The following is a 19,074-nucleotide window of genomic DNA, read 5'->3' as shown; positions in this document are numbered from 1 at the left end:
GCAAGTGCAACTGCATTGCAAATGAGACTCAAATGGTATAATATAAGATATAACAACTAAACAGCACATATATCATAATCAGCTCATTTTTAAATGTAACATTAAAACAATTTAATTGTACTATCAAACAATTAACATTTATTAACAAACACAAAACCACCAAAAATTGGTAACGTTGAGTACCAGTATTTATTCCCAGATATCGTTGATATCGATATTGATTCAAATGTTAGCGTTACCCGTCCTTAATACCAGGATGTTCAAACACGGCCAATATACGCCCGGTTCCCTTACGCTGTGGTCGTACTCACGAGCCTATTTTTGATATTTAATTCAGAGTGGCATTATGGTCCTTTTATCCTCATCTCGATCAATGTTTTCATAAATACTTGTGGCTGGACTTTTTCTAGCCACCGAGGTGTAAGAGCATAAGTATATAGATTGATGGGAGAATACGCTTGTGGAGCAAAGGTCACAGCCTCTGTCCATGGTGCTGAGGACAGAGCACCATGGACATGGTGGCGTGGCAGTGCTGACGGTGAGACACAGCTGGCAGGTGATTAGATTTCACAGGTGGTACGTGTTAATCTAATCATCTGTTGTCTTTAACAGTAAGCGGCCGGGAGCAGGAGGGGAGAGAGGATACGGACGTGGCTGAAAAGTCGCGTCTTACTGGAGAGAAAACTTTTGTTAAAAACCTATGTTTATTAAAACCTTGTTCAAACCTGCGCGCTTAGCTCCTGTGCCGTGTCTGACAGTAGGACTGCGAGGACACAACTTCCACAACGCCTTAGGCCACATTGAGAGAATCTGCACAATGGCGCAGCTTTTTTTCAACAGGAAAATACGACCCTTTGTGAATCCTAATTTTAATGTCACAAAATTCCATAAACATAAAAAGGCATTGTTTTTTATTATTTCATGAGGTTCCGGCACTGTTTAAGCACTGGTACCTTTTTTTTTAGTACCGATTTGGTACTAGTATCAAGCACTTTGGTTTTAATCTTTTTCTACCTCAACAATTTTAATTTTGCTGTTATATTTTTGCTGTATATTGTATATTTGACTGTTATATTGATTTTACTATTAATGTGGCCTGTACAGCATTTTGATTAATAACGTTTGGACTTGACTAGACAATAATGGCGTTGACAATCTCTTCTCAAAAAACACAAAGTTTGAGACTGTATTGAAACCCTGACCGATTACAAATATTTTAAAAATGTAATAAGTCGACACGAAATGCAACATAAGGAGGTTTGGCTACGGTCTTGAGTAAGCAGGTTTGAGCAGGTTTGGGCAGGTTTGCTAACTCAAAGGGGCTGTTTGCAACCTGTTCACAGTTACATTTTTCAAAGCAATAAAACATAACAAGAAAACAATTGGTTGCCTAATAATACCATTAGTGGTTTAACAGAGCACATTTGTTTTAAAACTGTCGGCCTGAAAAAAATTATTTTTGTTCACGGCGATCACTGAACGTGTCTCGCCAACACGTACGCGCCAAAAGCGCATGCACAACAATTTGCAGTCATGTTGTTGATACATTCAATGACAGCTATACATATATATATACATATATATATATGTATATATATATATATATATATATATATATATATATATATATATATATATATGTGTGTAATATATGTATATGTATGTATATATATATATATATATATATATATATATATATATATATATATATATATATATATATATATATATATATATATGTGTGTAATATATGTATATGTATGTATATATATATATATATATATATATATATATATATATATATATATATATATATATATATATATATATATATGTCCATCCATCCATTTTCTACCGCTTATTCCCTTCGGGGTCGCGGGGGGCGCTGGAGCCTATCTCAGCTACAATCGGGCGGAAGGCGGTTTACACCCTGGACAAGTCGCCACCTCATCGCAGGGCCAATGTATATATATGTACAAAACCCAAATCCAATGAAGTTGGCTCGTTGTGTAATTCGTAAATAAAAGCAACATACAATGATTTCCCTAAATTCCTTGCAATAGCTGGTTGAGAAATGTTGTTCTTAAACAGTTTGCTCACGCATTTGTTCACAAAGTGGTGACCCGCTTGTCCTATCCTTGTTTGTGAATGACTGAGCATTTCATGGAAGCTGCTTTTGTACCCAATCATGGCGCCCACCTGTTTCCAATGAGCCTGTTCGACCTGTGCGATGTTCCAAATACGTGTTTGATAAGCATTCCTCAACTTTATCAGTCTTTTTTGCCCCTTTAGCCAGCTTTTTTGAAACATGTTATAGGCATTTTTTATTCCAAAAAATATAATTTATGCAAAAATAACGTTTTACAGTTTGAACATTAAGTATCTTGTCTTTGCAGTCTATATAGGTTGAAAAGTATTTGCAATCAATGGTGATTTCCTTCTATTTGTGTCAGGGCTTCACGCTCTCCCAAGAACAGTGACATCCGGTGGCAAATTGAAGCCAAAGCACTGTTTAATGTTGGCTGCAGAAGAAATCTAAAGTCATCATTTCAATCCATAAAAGACTGTGTTCATGAAGTGGCATTCAAACATTCTGTCACACTGCGGTGAGGGAAGTCCTGTTTTGGGGTTGTCTGGAGAACTTCCTGTTTTATGTTGAAAGTCTAATCCTCTTTTCGGGCCACTTGCCCTTCTTCCTGTCTGATGTCTTTCCTGATTGCCTGATTGTGCCCACCTGTGTCACCCTCCCTCATGTGTATATAGACCTCGTCTTCCTCTGTCTTGTTGCCAGAGTAAATCGTCTGATTGTTTACCGCCAGCCGTCTTCCACATTCTTGTCCAAGTCGCTAAGTATTGCCTTGCTGTATTCTTTGATTTCTCGGTACGCTCTGAAGAAGAGTGATTTTGATTTGCTAATGTTTTTGGTCAGGTTTTGTTTGAGCTTATTTCTTTTGATGGTTACTCTCGTGTATCAAGTCTAGAGTTTATAGCCATTTGTTTGTTCACTCTGTCTGAAGAGAGTTCTTAGAAAACTGAAGAATAAAAGCCTGCGTCAATCGTTGTCCGTCTGCAACTGAGTCCTCATTCTTGCCAAGACCTAACACATTCCTAGAAACGGGAAATAAGCCGTATCACCAAATACTGATCTTGTCATAATTCAATGATGGGACAAACTGAAGTTTGTAGCCTTCATTGGCCAATGCAAACTTACTCTGTTTTCTAGAACACCATGAGTCTACTTAAGTTTGCATTGGCCAATGAAGGCTACAAACACTACTTTTTTTTTAATGTAATACAATTCTAGTTCAGTTCAATTTTTTTTTTAGATCAAATGATATCTGTCAAATATATTTAGGGGCATTACACTAAAGAGTTTATCCTTGTTTGTCAAAATGAGACTGTTTGCAACATTTGTACTTTGGGAGCCAGTCTGTCCCAAAACTGGTGAGGTAGTAAACCAAAAAGGGAACAGATTTGAACCAAACGTGGTTTGATAGTTATTTTATTAAAAACATTTTTTAAGTTTTTGCCTGTATTTTTCTGTCATAGACTTAACTGCCTGTGAAGTCTTCGCAACAGGGGACCAGTGCTCGCTTTTCTTTGTTTAAATTACATTCTGTAATTCAATCCATATCCTTGTTGTACAAGCACTATCGGAAGGTATGAATGTTTTTATGGTCAAAGCTTTCAGAACATGAATATTTTGCTACTGAAAAACACAAAGGGGGAGGTTTGAAAACAGTCTTTATTGAACACAGGGTTGTAGATGAAACATTGTACCTATCACAGCCATAATAAAGCTTTGTGGGGGCTTGATCCGGCGCTGCCAGACGTACTGTACAATAAACCCCGTATTGTACGATATCTATCACCCTTTGTATGACATACTATCAATAATACAACAATCAAAAAATGCATGATAGATATGAGCAAACACAAAGGTGACACATCCTGCACTGTGGCTGACGTTATCCATTGTCCTACCAGGTATAGGCGTTGTTGTGCAAGTGGTATCTTTCTTTAAGGGTGAATCTGTATTAGAAACTACAATACAATACAAATGTATGGTCTGTAGTAATATTTTTCTGTAGCCGATGGTCCTAAGCAACGGCAAAATCGGGTATGTACGATAATCTTTCTTGAAATACCATATTTGTAAGTGTCTGGTACGACAACTTGTCATTTTCCATCTCCTCTGAAATGCATTATGCAAGAATAATCAGCAAACAGGGTCATGTTGTGAGTGCACCACATGCTTCAAATGGGTTCATCGATTTCACCACAATTGTCTGAAGGTACCACAGTGCTTCCAAAATCTTCCATTTCACCATCATTCCGATGGACCCAAATCTATACCAAAAAACAAAAGCTATTGAACAAAAGGTGAAAAGCATTAGAGTACCGGGAGACTTGAAACACAGCGTCACAAGTATCAAAAGACAAAAGATGAAGAACTATTGTCTATGAACACGAATCACAGGCGCATACACGGGTGGAAGCGAAGGAGCTGATTGGTTCCCACAGGGAGAACCACAGACGGGACCTGGCGAAATCAATCTGGTACACAATCTTTTTAAGTGTGATAACTGCAAGAGTACAAGGAACTGATCTTACCACGGTATCTCAAAACAAGTCAATGGATGCCTTACTCTTAATGATAAAAAGAAGATATGACTGACTGCAAATGTACAGTGTGTAGGACATTGTGTGTGCTGTACTGTACATCACCATGTAGATCATCCTCTCTCAATATACCATCTTTAATCATGCACAACTACAGCAATGAAACACAATGAAGAGCTTTTACTATAAATATCATTGGATCCGAAATGTGCCGTCAACACAACGTTAATGTTAACTTGTAGTGACGTAACTCATGTCGGGGAAAATACCGTTGTCGTGCCAGCCAGGCTCTGCTCAAAGAGATTAAGCCCGCCTGCCCTAAACTTATCTGTGCGTTTTTGCGTAAAGAAGCACTTGTCAAATGTAACTTATTGGACGACAAGGCGCTTCATATAAAATTGTACCCCAAATGTACTCCTGGCCACATCATGCTGTCACTGACAAGAATATGGTAACAAATGCCTTGTGGTTAGAGTAGTGGTTCTTAACCCTGTTGGAGGTACCGAACCCCACCAGTTTCATATGCACATTCACCGAACCCTTCTTTAGTGAAAAATAAAATGTTTGTTTTTTTTCAAATTCAAGACAAGGTTATATGTTTTTGGTAACACTTTAGTATGGGGAACACATTCTAAGTAACAAAGACTTAATTTAGAGTTTTTTGGACACTAGGGGAACATATTCTAAGTAACAAAGACTTAATTTAGAGCAGGAGTCACCAACCGTTTTGAAACCAAGCGCTACTTCTTGGGTACTGATTAATGCGAAGGGCTACCAGTTTGATACACACTTAAATAAATTGCCAGAAATAGCCAATTTGCTCAATTTATCTTTAACTCTATGTTATTATTAATAATTAATAATATTTATCTTTGTGGAAACACTGATCATCTTAATGATTTCCCACAATAAATATATATAGAAACAGATAAATATCAATATGCAACACTTTATTTTTATATTTTCTCTAAGTGCACATTTTTCAAATTGAACATTTTCAAATGATCACTTCTAAGACAGTCTTGTAAAATCACAATATGCCAATTTAACTAGTGTCGGAGGCAGATATTTACATATATCCGTATTTAAGTGTTACTTCTTTATTTTCATAATCATATTACAAAACAGCTAGTGTTTTTCTTCCAATTGTGGTCTTTTTGTTGTCTGCAAATACTGTGTGCTAACCTTGAATGTAAGAAGGAGAGATACTCCTTCTCCTTATCGGTTCTTGTGTCCAGATGCGGAGGACAATGGGCATGTGTTTGGGCTGGAAAGACAAGACAACGAGGGTGGGAGGGAGAGAGACTTTATAGAAGAGAAGGTTTCCATATTTTAGATCAGACCATCTTAGCTGCGCGATTGAATGTTCTATGCTGGACTGGTCTCATTATATTTCCAAAGCTTTGGGAATAAAATTACAAAATACCTATTCTGTCTCTGGTGGTTCTTCTACTCAGCTTTCAGTGTCATAAAGAGCTTGGGAGCGACCAGAAACTTGAATTCCCTGGGAGGAACAACTGGTCCAAACGCAACACTAGCTAGGCACTAACATTTTTTTTAACAAATCATGAATTACTTTGCACCATGTTTGTACAAATAATAACTCATTTAAAATACAAACGTCAACTCTCAAATTTTTAAATAAATCATGTTACACTTTGAACTGGACACCAAATCTGTTATCTGTTTCTTTGTCAGTTAGTGAAGACCAAGTCTTTAAAATATTTTCTTGGATTTTCAAATTCTATTTGAGTTTTGTCTCTCTTAGAATTAAAAATGTCGAGCAAAGCGAGACCAGCTTACTAGTAAATAAATAACATTTAAAAAATAGAGGCAGCTCACTGGTAAGTGCTGCTATTTGAGCTATTTTTAGAACAGGCCAGCGGGCTACTCATCTGGTCCTTACGGGCTACCTGGTGCCCGCGGGCACCGCGTTGGTGACCCCTGATTTAGAGTTATTTGGTTAGGGTTAGGGTTAGATGGTTAGGGCCAGGGTTAGAGGGTTAGGGTTATAATAAGGCCATGCCGAATAAGGCATTAATAAGTACTTAATAATAGTTAATGACTAGTTAAGAGCCAATATGTTACTAATTTGCATGTTAATAAGCAACTAATTAATGGTGAATATGTTCCCCATACTAAAGTGTTACCATGTTTTTTTTACTGGTGCACAAAATGAACCGTGCATGAGCATCACCTTGTTCAAAGAACAAAACCAACACAGTGCATAAACTCACAACAAATTACACACCTGCAAATCAGTCTGACTTCTGCTGTTGCCGTATCCGTAATACGCCGATAGGGAGAAGTTTTTATTTACACGATGAGTCGGGTGTGTTTTGACCTCAGCCGAACCCCTGAGCCCGACTCACCGAACCCGTAGGGTTCGATCGAACCCAGGTTAAGAACCATTGGGTTGGAGTGTCCGCCCGGAGACTGGAAGGTCGTGAGTTCAAACCCCGGCCAAAGACTCAAAAGCGTCCCTGCTTGGCACTCAGCATCAATGGTTGGAATTGGGGGTTAAATCATCAAATGATTTCCGAGCGTGGCCACCGCTGCTGCCCACTGCTCCCCTCACCTCCCAGGGGGTGGAACAAGGGGATGGGTCAAATGCAGAGGATAATTGCACCACACCTAGTGTGTGTGTGACAATCGTTGGGACTTTAACTTTAAATGTCCCCATTGGTCTTCTGGTAGCTCTCGTGGAGCACATTATTAATACCTAGTTGACTGTCGGTATGGTCTCTGCATGTGATAGCTCTACCTCAATGAAAGCTTTTGTTATTCTAGAAAATCATTGTGTTGCTCAAAGTAATATGATGTAAAGGGTGCTAAGATGCATACAGTATGCATGATTTCAGCTCTTGTGGTGGTGGCCCTAAATGGATGGTCTCATTCATCCAGGTCATTCTATTCTCAGGGCATTCAATCGATCGTGATTGAACGAAACGTCTTCTAAGACAAACTGATCGATTTAATGCACCGAGTATGTCAAAACAATCACTGACGTTAGCGACAAAGTTAGTCTTCTTACATGTGTTTGACAGTGGTGTGCCGTCAGGGCCAGCAAGGCATTCTCTGCTGGCCTAACATAACTAGAAATCATGATCATAATTAAAGATACAATTATTGCTTTGTTTACTTTCCCAAAATATCTAAAATTATTCATATCCTCTTCATGTCATATTATGCTCCTTCCAGTGCTGTTTTAGTTTTAGTTTGTATCCAATCAGAATTCAGCTAGCTTATGTTGCCGTGCTGTACATAAAGCCTTCAGAATCAACAATGTGGGCGTCCGTGCACTGTAAGCAAACGGGGACATACAGTTGATAGATAATTGCAATAGCCAATCAGATCACGAGTTGTTGTCAGTAAGGCCTTGTAGATGGCCTGACGTTGAATGTGATATTTACGTGTCCTGTGATTGTATACTCACTGTTAGCGGATGAATTTAAGAACACAGAGTTGATAGACAGCTGCGATAGCCAATCAGATCACAAGTTGTTGACAGTCGCCAATCTAGGTAGCTTGATGTTAACGAGACTGTGATTGAATACTTACTTGTCATTCCAAAGTGAGTATCCATTCACAAGTTTCAATTTAGCGGGAAGTGTTGCACTGTAGCCAGACCGGGATAGCAGAGAAGGAGAACAAAAACGTTGATTAGGTGGCAGATATATATTTGCAAGGCTATTTTTTAAGAAGGATATTTAAAGAGAAACTACATCTTGTGAGACGATGTCGGCCAACCTAGGAAGCTAGCTCAGCTGTTCTGGCGATGATTTGAGGAAATGCTCGCCATTTCCACTCGAATAAGCCGACGACAAGGAGTACCACTGGCTTATACGACGTTGAATAGCTGAGTTCAAATATTTCATTTTTTCACTTTTACTATGTTTTTTACAATTTTAATTTTGACACTACCACATAAGATGTTTTAATTGCTAATGCGTTTTAATTGATTTTTAAATGCGCCAGAAACTAACCTGTTTTGTACACTGTTGATGTGCTTCAATGCGCAGTAGGGCGTAAATGTGTTCCTGTATAGTATCTATCCAGCAATGGTCATGTGGTGACATCAATTATGGTATTTTGAGAGGTAGTCATTGAAGTCGGACATCACCGAAGGTGTTTGGACAATGTGCATGTGATTAAGCAAGCCGGTCAATTAAGTTGCTGAGGAATCTGTTGTTGGTGGCCTTTTCTTCAATGGAGTGATTTACACAGTATTTTAGAGTATTAATAGTCTCAGGGGACTTCTCCACGAATACATTTAGAATATGATAACGTGACCTGTAGCTATCCTAACAAGATTTAGATTTTTTTTTTTAGATTTAGATTTATTGGTCCCCTTGGGGAAATTCATTGTCACTGCCGTACATTTAAACAATAGACATTACACATCACAAAAAAATAACAAAAAGACATCATACATGACCAACACACATTTACAGGCTTGTCAGACAGGTCGGCCGGGCCTGCTGTTAAGGGCGGCTATAGCTGCCTCTCATTGCTGAAATCTACAGCTTATTTAAAACCAATTTAAAAAAATAACAAAGTTGACCAGAGTGCTCTACAAATTAGGTTAGCTAAAGTATAAAGTAGTAAAGTAACTTACTATATCTGTCACGGCCCGGGCGCATGCCAATGCGCACTCATCTGTGCACTCTGATGAGGGCACCTCCAAGAGTGCACTTCCAGGAGCGCACCAGGCGCATGTTAGTCCTGCTGCAGCCGGCAGCTGCAATCAATCACCGGCAATCAGCACACCTGAAGCTGATCAGAGGACCGCCTTCCTAAGCCTGCATAACCTGCTATCCCGTGCCAGAACGTAGCTACCTGTCCTGTACAGTAAGCCGTATTCCACGCTATATGCAATCCTGCTCTCTCTATGTTTTCTCCCCCAACTTATTGATTGTCTCGTGTCCTCCTTGTCACTCCAACAGCAGACCTCCGTTCCCGCGTGACGAGCTGTGTGTCTCGTCTTTTCCTTGTTCCCCTCTGCTTCCCTGACTGCTTCTTGGATCTCGACCTCCCGCTTGTACACAGACCTTCTACGCCTCGCTATAGCCCCGACTTCCTGCCTGTCTCACGGACCTCCGACCTCCGCCTCTCGCTCAACGCTACCGGTAACACTCAACAATTAATCACCACATAGTCTCACACACACACACACTTCGGATTTGTTAAACTACAACATACATAACTAAGCAACATACCGTATTTTCCGCACCATAAGGCGCCCTGGGTTAAAAGCCGCGCCTTCAATGAACGGCATATTTCAAAACTTTGTCCACCTATAAGCCGCCCGGTGTTGTAAGCCGCATCTAACTGCGCTAAAGGAATGTCAAAAAAAACAGTCAGATAGGTCAGTCAAACTTTAATAATATATTAAAAATCAGCGTTCTAACAACTCTGTTCACTCCCAAAATGTACGCAAATGTGCAATCACAAACATAGTAAAATTCAAAATAGTGCAGAGCAATAGCAACATAATGTTGCTCGAACGTTAATGTCACAACACACAAAATAAACATAACGCTCACTTTCTGAAGTTATTCTTCATTCATAAATCCCTCGAATTATTCTCCTTCGTTGTCCGAATTGAAAAGTTGGGCGAATGTGGGATCCAAAATGTCGTCTGGCGCTGTCTCCCTGCCTCCCTGTCTTGGTGAACGTCACGTGTGTTCGCCTTTTGTCATCCACTGTTCCCACGCAGTTAGCAGTCTAGCTTCGAATGCCCTGTTGACACCAATATCTAGCGGCTGGAGGTCTTTTGTCAATCCACCCGGAATGACGGCGAGTATTGAATTAAGCGCGTAAGCGTGTCTCTTAATGTGATGTTATGAGCTAGCAAATATAACAACTACACTACCCAGCATGCAACGATAGTGACGAGCATGCGCGGTAGCCCTGAGAAGCGTTGTATGCTGGCAGTTAGAATGTGGTTATGAGCACGCTGTGAGTAAACGTTGAGAACTCAGTTTACACGCCTCGTCTGCATTATTTATAATTAGACAGACAACACACTTAATAGGAGCCATTTTGGGGTCTTTACATAAACACACAAATGGAAATGAAACGTCACATATCCCAGCATGCACCGCGCGCTTCTTCTACGGGGAAAAAAGATGGCGGCTGTTTACCGAAGTTGCGAGACCGAAACTTTATGAAAATGAATCTTAATATTTATCCATATATAAAGCGCACCGGGTTATAAGGCGCACTGTCAGTTTTTGAGAAAATATGTGGTTTTTAGGTGCGCCTTATAGTGCGGAAAATACGGTACATAAGCAATACATCTAAATGAACGTTTCTTTTTTTTTTAGGTTTAACTATTCTTTCTTGTCTTTTCTCCACTTTGGGTCGAGTGAGGCGGCACCGCCACAGTAGAGACCGATCCACAGGCTCGGAGAGACCCACATGCCCGGACAAGCGTCAAGGAGGCCGGAAAGAAGTTGCCTTTGCTGAGAATTACGGCTCATGATGCAAAACACCATATAATGGAAACACCTACAAGTTATCAAAATGTTAGAAATATTGCTTTTATTTTGCAAAAAACTGCAATGGAAACACAGCTTGTGACAGTCCAACCCGAGTGAACAGAATGCTAATGCTAACAAGCAAACGCTAAAGCCGATTTGTTTGTGTAGCCATTTATTATTTATATATTGTTATTCACAGCTGAAATGGACCAAAAGTCATCGTCTGACCCTCATGAATTCATCATTTACCGAGAGGACAACTTTCTGGCTGTTGGACATTGCGGACAAAAGATTGACTTTTTATGAACAATTCGGTACACTTTATTGTATAAGTCATATCATTTTGTATTTGATTCCCTTGTATTTATTTTGCTTTTTAGTAAAAGAACTGTGACTTTATATTGTCTGTTTATTTGCATGGTATCAGTATAGAAATATAGTAAACCACTCCTCCATATGTCATCAGCCTGATTTGTTTCAATTACTCTGAACTGTGAAATGCGGTGGAAACACAAACCACACACTTATACAGGAACCTAAAAAATAAAAAAATAAATAAATACAAAAAATAATAATAATAATAATAATAATTTTTCATAATATGGTCACTACAGCCTAGTTTCTCTTGTTATATTCTTATTTTACTGTAATATTTTTATTCTCATTGTTGCTTTTTATTTTTATTCTATTGTAATATTTTTCTATTTTGCTTCCATTTATACCCCCATTATTTACTTTTTACTTTTTAAATTTGATCTCAATTCTGTACACTGCTGCTGGAATTTTAATTTTCCTGAGGGAACTCTCCTGAAGGAATCAATAAAGTACTATCTATCTATCTATCTATCTATCTATCTATCTATCTATCTATCTATCTATCTATCTATCTATCTATCTATCTATCTAATAATAATTGTATGCACGATTGTGCATTTGAAAAATGTAATGTGTGTGTGTGTGTATGTGTATATATATATTAATATTTATATATATGCATAGGTATATATTGGTAAATGCATGTGATCAAGTACTAGGATTTTGACAGAGACTCGAGTCCTTTCTTGTGTTTTTTTATCTGAAGACTGATTTCTTGTTTTTGTTTGTTCTTTTCTCTATTTGACATGTACAAGGTGAATGTGGAAAGGGTAGGCATAATATAGCTTCAGCCTATACCTTTTTGGTCAGGAAATGTAAAATGTAAATGTATCTGCTATGCACTTGAAGTGTACTGTTTACATGAACTGATGACCAAATAAAAAACATTGCATTTAATTGCTTGAGGGACTAGAGGTTCCAGGACCCAAAATTTCCTGAAAAGGGGCCTATTGTGTGAATATGGGGCAGATATTATAATTGTTATACATCTTTATGCTCCTTTTCATTCATGTTTTTAAAGACTTATTTTAAAGTTATGTTGATGGTTTTTGACCTTAAATGAATAATACATAATAAATTAAATAAAAAACTTTATTGTGCCATTAGTGACTCGTAATTAAAGTGTTTATCAATGTCAAATTTAAGATAGGTTTCTCATGATCACACATCCTTGGAATTTAATATTAGTTTCCTGTATTTTGTATTATTTTCCAGTCTACTGCCCTTATTTTTCCACTTATTGTTGTAGGTCCCAAGCAACATTTTATTTGAAGGTCCACATTTTTTCAAACTTTTTAATCAACCTTTTTTTTTTTCACTTTTTTTAGTCACTTTGAATTTAATTGGATGCAGGTTTTGTACTGAGACAAATTCATGGTAAATAAAATGGTAATTATATACATTGTTTTACAGCAAAATAAAAATGTTTATATAAAAAAATCGGACTTTATCAACCTGATAACAACTTCAATCGGGATTCATACACAGTGTCGACTGCTTTGTAAGGCAAGCACTTGGTAAAATGTGCCGTTACATTCTCAGTGTCAAAGCAGGAAGCGGCTAGGAATATTTTTGCGGTAAAATTTCATAAGGAGCTTCCAATTCCATGACATTTTTTCCTTCTTCACGCAATACGGGGCCCCCCACTGGTCACCAGTTCCCTTTTGGTACGAGTGCTGTTTTTGCTCACCTGTTTCCTAATTGCCAATCAAACGACACAGCTGCACCTGGTTGTCAATCAGGAAGCTTCTTATGCCAGCCCTGTCTTTTGGGGGGAAAAAAAAGACTCGGTGAAAATTCCAAAAGTGTGTAAAATGAAGTGGCAGGAATGTTTAGGATAAACTGTAATTGAACACTAACATCATGCTCAAATGTTCTAATCGTATTCATGACTAAAAACAGGTATTTTTAAGTGCAAAGAATTGTGCAGGCACATCCACTGTTTCAAGAAAATAATATATATATATATATATATATATATATATATATATATATATATATATATATATATATATATATATATATATATATATATATATATATATATAATTTTTATTTTATTTAATTTTTTACTGTTGAGTGTCCTTAAAGTGACGATGTAAACAACTTCATATAGTTTTGAAAAATGCTGATTGCCAGAAAAGTGTACTGACATTTAAACTTTTGATAATGTAAATACTTTAAAAAATAGATGTTTTACTTCGCTGGCTTCAAATATATTTTCCAGGTTTATCAAATAGCTTCTCATTAGGGGTGGATGATACTACAAATGTTGGTATTCATCCGATACCACAGGGCCAGTGTTGCCAATACCGACTTGAAAATGCCTTAATTTTGAATGATTTTGTACTTTTGCCTTCAATCAATTGATTATGATTATGATAGTAATAAAACACAGGACAACAATTTGAGATACCGTATTTCCTTGAATTAGCGCCGGAACGGTAATTAATTTAAAACCTCTTCTCACTCCGGCGCTTACCAAAGGCATGCGGTAAATTTAGGCCTACGCTTATAAATTTGAGTGTGATGTAAGGATACCATCATGAAAAGCACATTTAATAAAAAAAACGTTATTATGGTCTTACCTTTACTTATAAATGAAGTCCATGCGCAGCTCCTTCTGAACAAAAGCATCGATAACTTGTTTATAGAAGTCTTCCTTATCTTACTTCGGTTTTAAAAGTCTCTCTGTCTCAATGGACATCTTCCTTTAATTATTACCTCCTGCTTCGATTGAAAGTCCAGTTTAGAAAACTGTCTTATTTTAGATATGTAATCCTCCATGTTAAAAGTGCAAGCGAGAGGAAAAAAATAAACGATCGCTGCTAACTGTTGCTGCTTGTTGTCACTTCTTCTGCAGCCGAGTAGCCGCAAGGAGGATCACTAGCGCCCTCTACCACCAGGAGGCGGGAGTCATTTAAAGACTGATATTTGACACACGCAGCTACGGTATATTAATAAAACATAGCTGCTTACTGTTCTTTTTAGCATATTCAATAGCTTGGACCTTACATCCTACTGAATAGCTCTTTATCTTCTTCCCTTTATGCGATTTTAAATTATTGAAATCAGCCTCCTTTATTTTGAAAATGATGACAGGTGAAGTGTCACTCGTGACATGACGAGTTTGACCCGGCGGAAATTCTAGGCATATGCTAATTGTTTTGCGAAATGAGTTTGACCCGGCGGTAATTCTAGACATGCACTAGTAAAAATAATATTTTGCGAAACAAGTTTGACCCGGCGGTAATTCTGACCCGGCGGTAATGCTAAGCATGCGCTAATTATTTTGCAAAACGAGTTTGACCCGGCGGTAATTCTAGACCTGCGCTAGTAAAAATAATATTTTGCGAAACGAGTTTGACCCGGCGGTAATTCTGACCCGGCGGTAATGCTAAGAATGCGCTAATTATTTTGCGAAACGAGTTTGACCCGGCGGTAATTCTAGACATGCGCTAGTAAAAATAGTATTTTGCGAAACGAGTTTGACCCGGCGGTAATTCTGACCCGGCGGTAATGCTAAGCATGCGCTAATTATTTTGCGAAACGAGTTTGACCCGGCGGTAATTCTAGACATGCGCTAGTAAAAATAATATTTTGCGAATCGAGTTTGACCCGGCGGTAATTCTAGACATGCACTAGTAAAAATAATATTTTGCGAAACAAGTTTGACCCGGCGGTAATGCTAAGCATGCGCTAATTATTTTGCGAAACGAGTTTGACCCGGCGGTAATTCTAGACATGCGCTAGTAAAAATAATATTTTGCGAATCGAGTTTGACCCGGCGGTAATTCTAGACATGCACTAGTAAAAATAATATTTTGCGAAACAAGTTTGACCCGGCGGTAATTCTGACCCGGCGGTAATGCTAAGCATGCGCTAATTATTTTGCGAAACGAGTTTGACCCGGCGGTAATTCTAGACCTGCGCTAGTAAAAATAATATTTTGCGAAACGAGTTTGACCCGGCGGTAATTCTGACCCGGCGGTAATGCTAAGCATGCGCTAATTATTTTGCAAAACGAGTTTGACCCGGCGGTAATTCTAGACATGCGCTAGTAAAAATAATATTTTGCGAAACGAGTTTGACCCGGCGGTATTTCTGACCCGGCGGTAATGCTAAGCATGCGCTAATTATTTTGCAAAACGAGTTTTACCCGGCGGTAATTCTAGACATGCGCTAGTAAAAATAATATTTTGCGAAACGAGTTTGACCCGGCGGTAATTCTGACCCGGCGGTAATGCTAAGCATGCGCTAATTATTTTGCGAAACGAGTTTGACCCGGCGGTAATTCTAGACATGCGCTAGTAAAAATAATATTTTGCGAAACGAGTTTGACCCGGCGGTAATTCTAGACATGCGCTAGTAAAAATAATATTTTGCGAAACGAGTTTGACCCGGCGGTAATTCTGACCCGGTGGTAATGCTAAGCATGCGCTAATTATTTTGCAAAACGAGTTTGACCCGGCGGTAATTCTAGGCAGGCGCATACTATATACCCGGCGGCAATTCAAGGAAATACGGTATGTAAGAAAAATAATATATATGTGTATATATATAATTACCAACATTCTTAAAACCCTCTTGTTCAATGACAGAAAGTGAATGTAGGTCCTTTCGATCATTTTGGCACCCATGGCTCCTGGTGAATCATCTCGGTGAAATTACAAAAATAATTAACATAATTATATCTATAAACTATTTGTCTTTGAATCTCAGTAAAATTGAAATAATGATATTCAGTAACAGTAGAAGAGAAATTCAAACACAAATACAAATAGACGAAGTAAACATTGAAAGGGTGAAAGAAATCACATTTTTGGGTGTAATAGATGATAAAAAGAACTGGAACTCGCATATAAGCAAAATACAACACAAGGTGGAAAGGAATATTTCTATAATGAACAAAACAAAATATGTTCTTGACCAAAAATCACTGCATAGTTATTGTGTAGAAATATGGGGACATAAATACAAAAGTACATTTCATTCACTAACTCTGTTACAAAAAAGATCAGTTAGAATAATACATAATGTTGGTTATATGCGGTCCTCTCCAAGGTTTCTCATAGTCATTCACATCGACGTCCCACTGGGGTGAGTTTTTCCTTGCCCGTATGTGGGCTTTGTACCGAGGATGTCGTTGTGGCTTGTGCAGCCCTTTGAGACACTTGTGATTTAGGGCTATATAAATAAAGATTGATTGAAGATTGATTGATTATCGTGAACATACAAACCTTTTATTAATTGACTCCAAAATACTAAAATAAAATGATTTGGTGTATTTGCAAACAACTAAAATGATGCACAAAGCCAACTATAACCTGCTATTGTCAAGACGTGGACTATGGTGTGTTTGTTTTCCCGAGATGCAAGTAAAGCTGGACTGGTCATGGCGTGAAGGTAAAAGTGTGACAGGGGTATGAATCCGGGATGTCACCAGAAAGACAAACTGAAAACAATGAACTTAAATACTACAGACATGATTAACGAAAACAGGTGCGTGACTCAAAACGTGAAACAGGTGCGTGACGTGACAGGTGAAAAATAATGGGTTGCTATAGTGACAAACAAGAGTGCACAATGAGTCCAAACGTGAAACAAATGGGTAATCAGGGAAACAAGACAAGGGAGTGAAAAGCCAGAAACTAAAGAGTCCAATAACTAAACAAAACATGACTAAAACAAAACATGATTACACGACATGACAGCTACACCTAAGAATCTACAACAATTCTTCAAAACAAAAGAGAATAAACATAAACTTAGAGAAAAACCTAATCTAAAATATTTGTATGCACGTTTAGCACATCAGTCTATTGAATTAAATTATGGGATGAATTATGCAAATATGTCAAACAATGTACTAATATGATCCAATTACAGAGGCTGTTGAAACTACAAGTGTTTACAAAGTGCAAGAAGAATCTTGATAAGCATCTTGAACTTTGAAGGATTTTTCATCACATATGTGACTCATGACTGGCTTAACTATTAAGAGAAATGCGGTATTTTTTGTAATGTTGTTACAATTACAAGATCAGAACAGGACGTGAACAAATATGTTAGTAATTGCTATGACTTGGAAAAGGGGTATGATTAAATACGCTTTGTTTCTTTTTCATTTGGAATGTGATGCCTGCAACACGTTTCAAAAAAGCTGGCACAAGTGGCAAAAAAGACTGAGAAACTTGAGGAATGCTCATCAACAACTTATTTGAAACACTCCACAGGTGAACAGGGAAATTGGGAAAAGGTGGGTGCCAAGATTGGGTATAAAGGCAGCTTCCATGAAATGCTCAGTCATTCACACACAAGGATGGGGCGAAGGTCACAACTTTGTGAACAAATGCGTGAGCAAATTGTCGAACAGTTCAAGAACAACATTTCTAAACCAACTATTGCAAGGAATTTAGGGATTTCACCATCTACAGTCCGTAATATCATCAAAAGTTTCAGAAAATCTGGAACAATCACTGTGACATTCGATCCCTCAGGCGGTACTGCATCAAAAACCGACATCAGTGTGTAAAGGATATCACCACATGGGCTCAGTAACACTTCAGAAAACCACTGTCCATAACTACAGTTTGTCGCTACTTCTGTAAGTGCAAGTTAAAACTCTACTATGCAAAGCGAAAGCCATTTATCAACAACACCACGAAACACCGCCGGCTTCGCTGGGCCCGAGCTCATCTAAGATGGACTGATGCAAAGTGGAAAAGTGTTCTGTGGTCTGACAAGTCCACATTTCAAAGTGTTTTTGGAAACTGCGGACGTCGTGTCCTCTGGACCAAAGAGTAAAAGAATCATCCGGACATTTATAGGTGCAAAGTTCAAAAGCCAGCAACTGTGATGGTATGGGGGTGTATTAGTGCCTAAGACATAGGTAACTTACACATCTGTGAAAGTACCATTAATGCTGGAAGGTACACACAGGTTTTGGAGCAACATATGTTGCCATCCAAGCAACGTCTTTTTCACGGACGCCCCTGCTTATTTCAGCAATACAATGCCAAGCCACATTCTGCTTGTGTTACAACAGCGAGGCTTCGTAGTAAAAGAGTGCGGGTACTAGACCGGCCTGCCTTTAGTCCAGACCTGTCTCCCATTGAAAATGTGTGGCACATTTTGAAGCGTAAAATAGACCCTGGACGGTTGAACAACTTAAGCTGTACATCAAGGAAGAATGGGAAATAATTCCACCTGAAAAGCTTTAAAAATTGGTCTCCTCAGTTCCCAAATGTTTACTGAGTGTTGTTAAAAGGAAAGGCCATGTAACACAGTGGTAAAAATGCCCCCGTGACAACTTTTTTGCAATGTGTTGCTGCCATTAAATGCTATGTTAATTATTATTTGCAAAAAAAAAATTAAGTTTCTCAGTTCAAACATTAAATATCTTGTTTTTGCAGTCTATTCAATTGAATATAAGGATTTGCAAATCATTGTATTCTGTTTTCATTTACGATTTACACAACATGCCAACTTCACTGGTTTTGGGTTTTGTACAAAATGACTATCGAGGCAAGCCGCTAAAACTGCTAAAATAAGCGGCGATATTTATGTGATTCTGTAATTCATTTAACAA

Source organism: Nerophis lumbriciformis, linkage group LG30 (genome assembly GCF_033978685.3).
Source record: "Nerophis lumbriciformis linkage group LG30, RoL_Nlum_v2.1, whole genome shotgun sequence".
Taxonomy (NCBI): Eukaryota; Metazoa; Chordata; class Actinopteri; order Syngnathiformes; family Syngnathidae; genus Nerophis; species Nerophis lumbriciformis.
The sequence above is the reverse complement of the archived record's forward strand: the minus strand, read 5'-3'. Positions refer to the sequence as shown.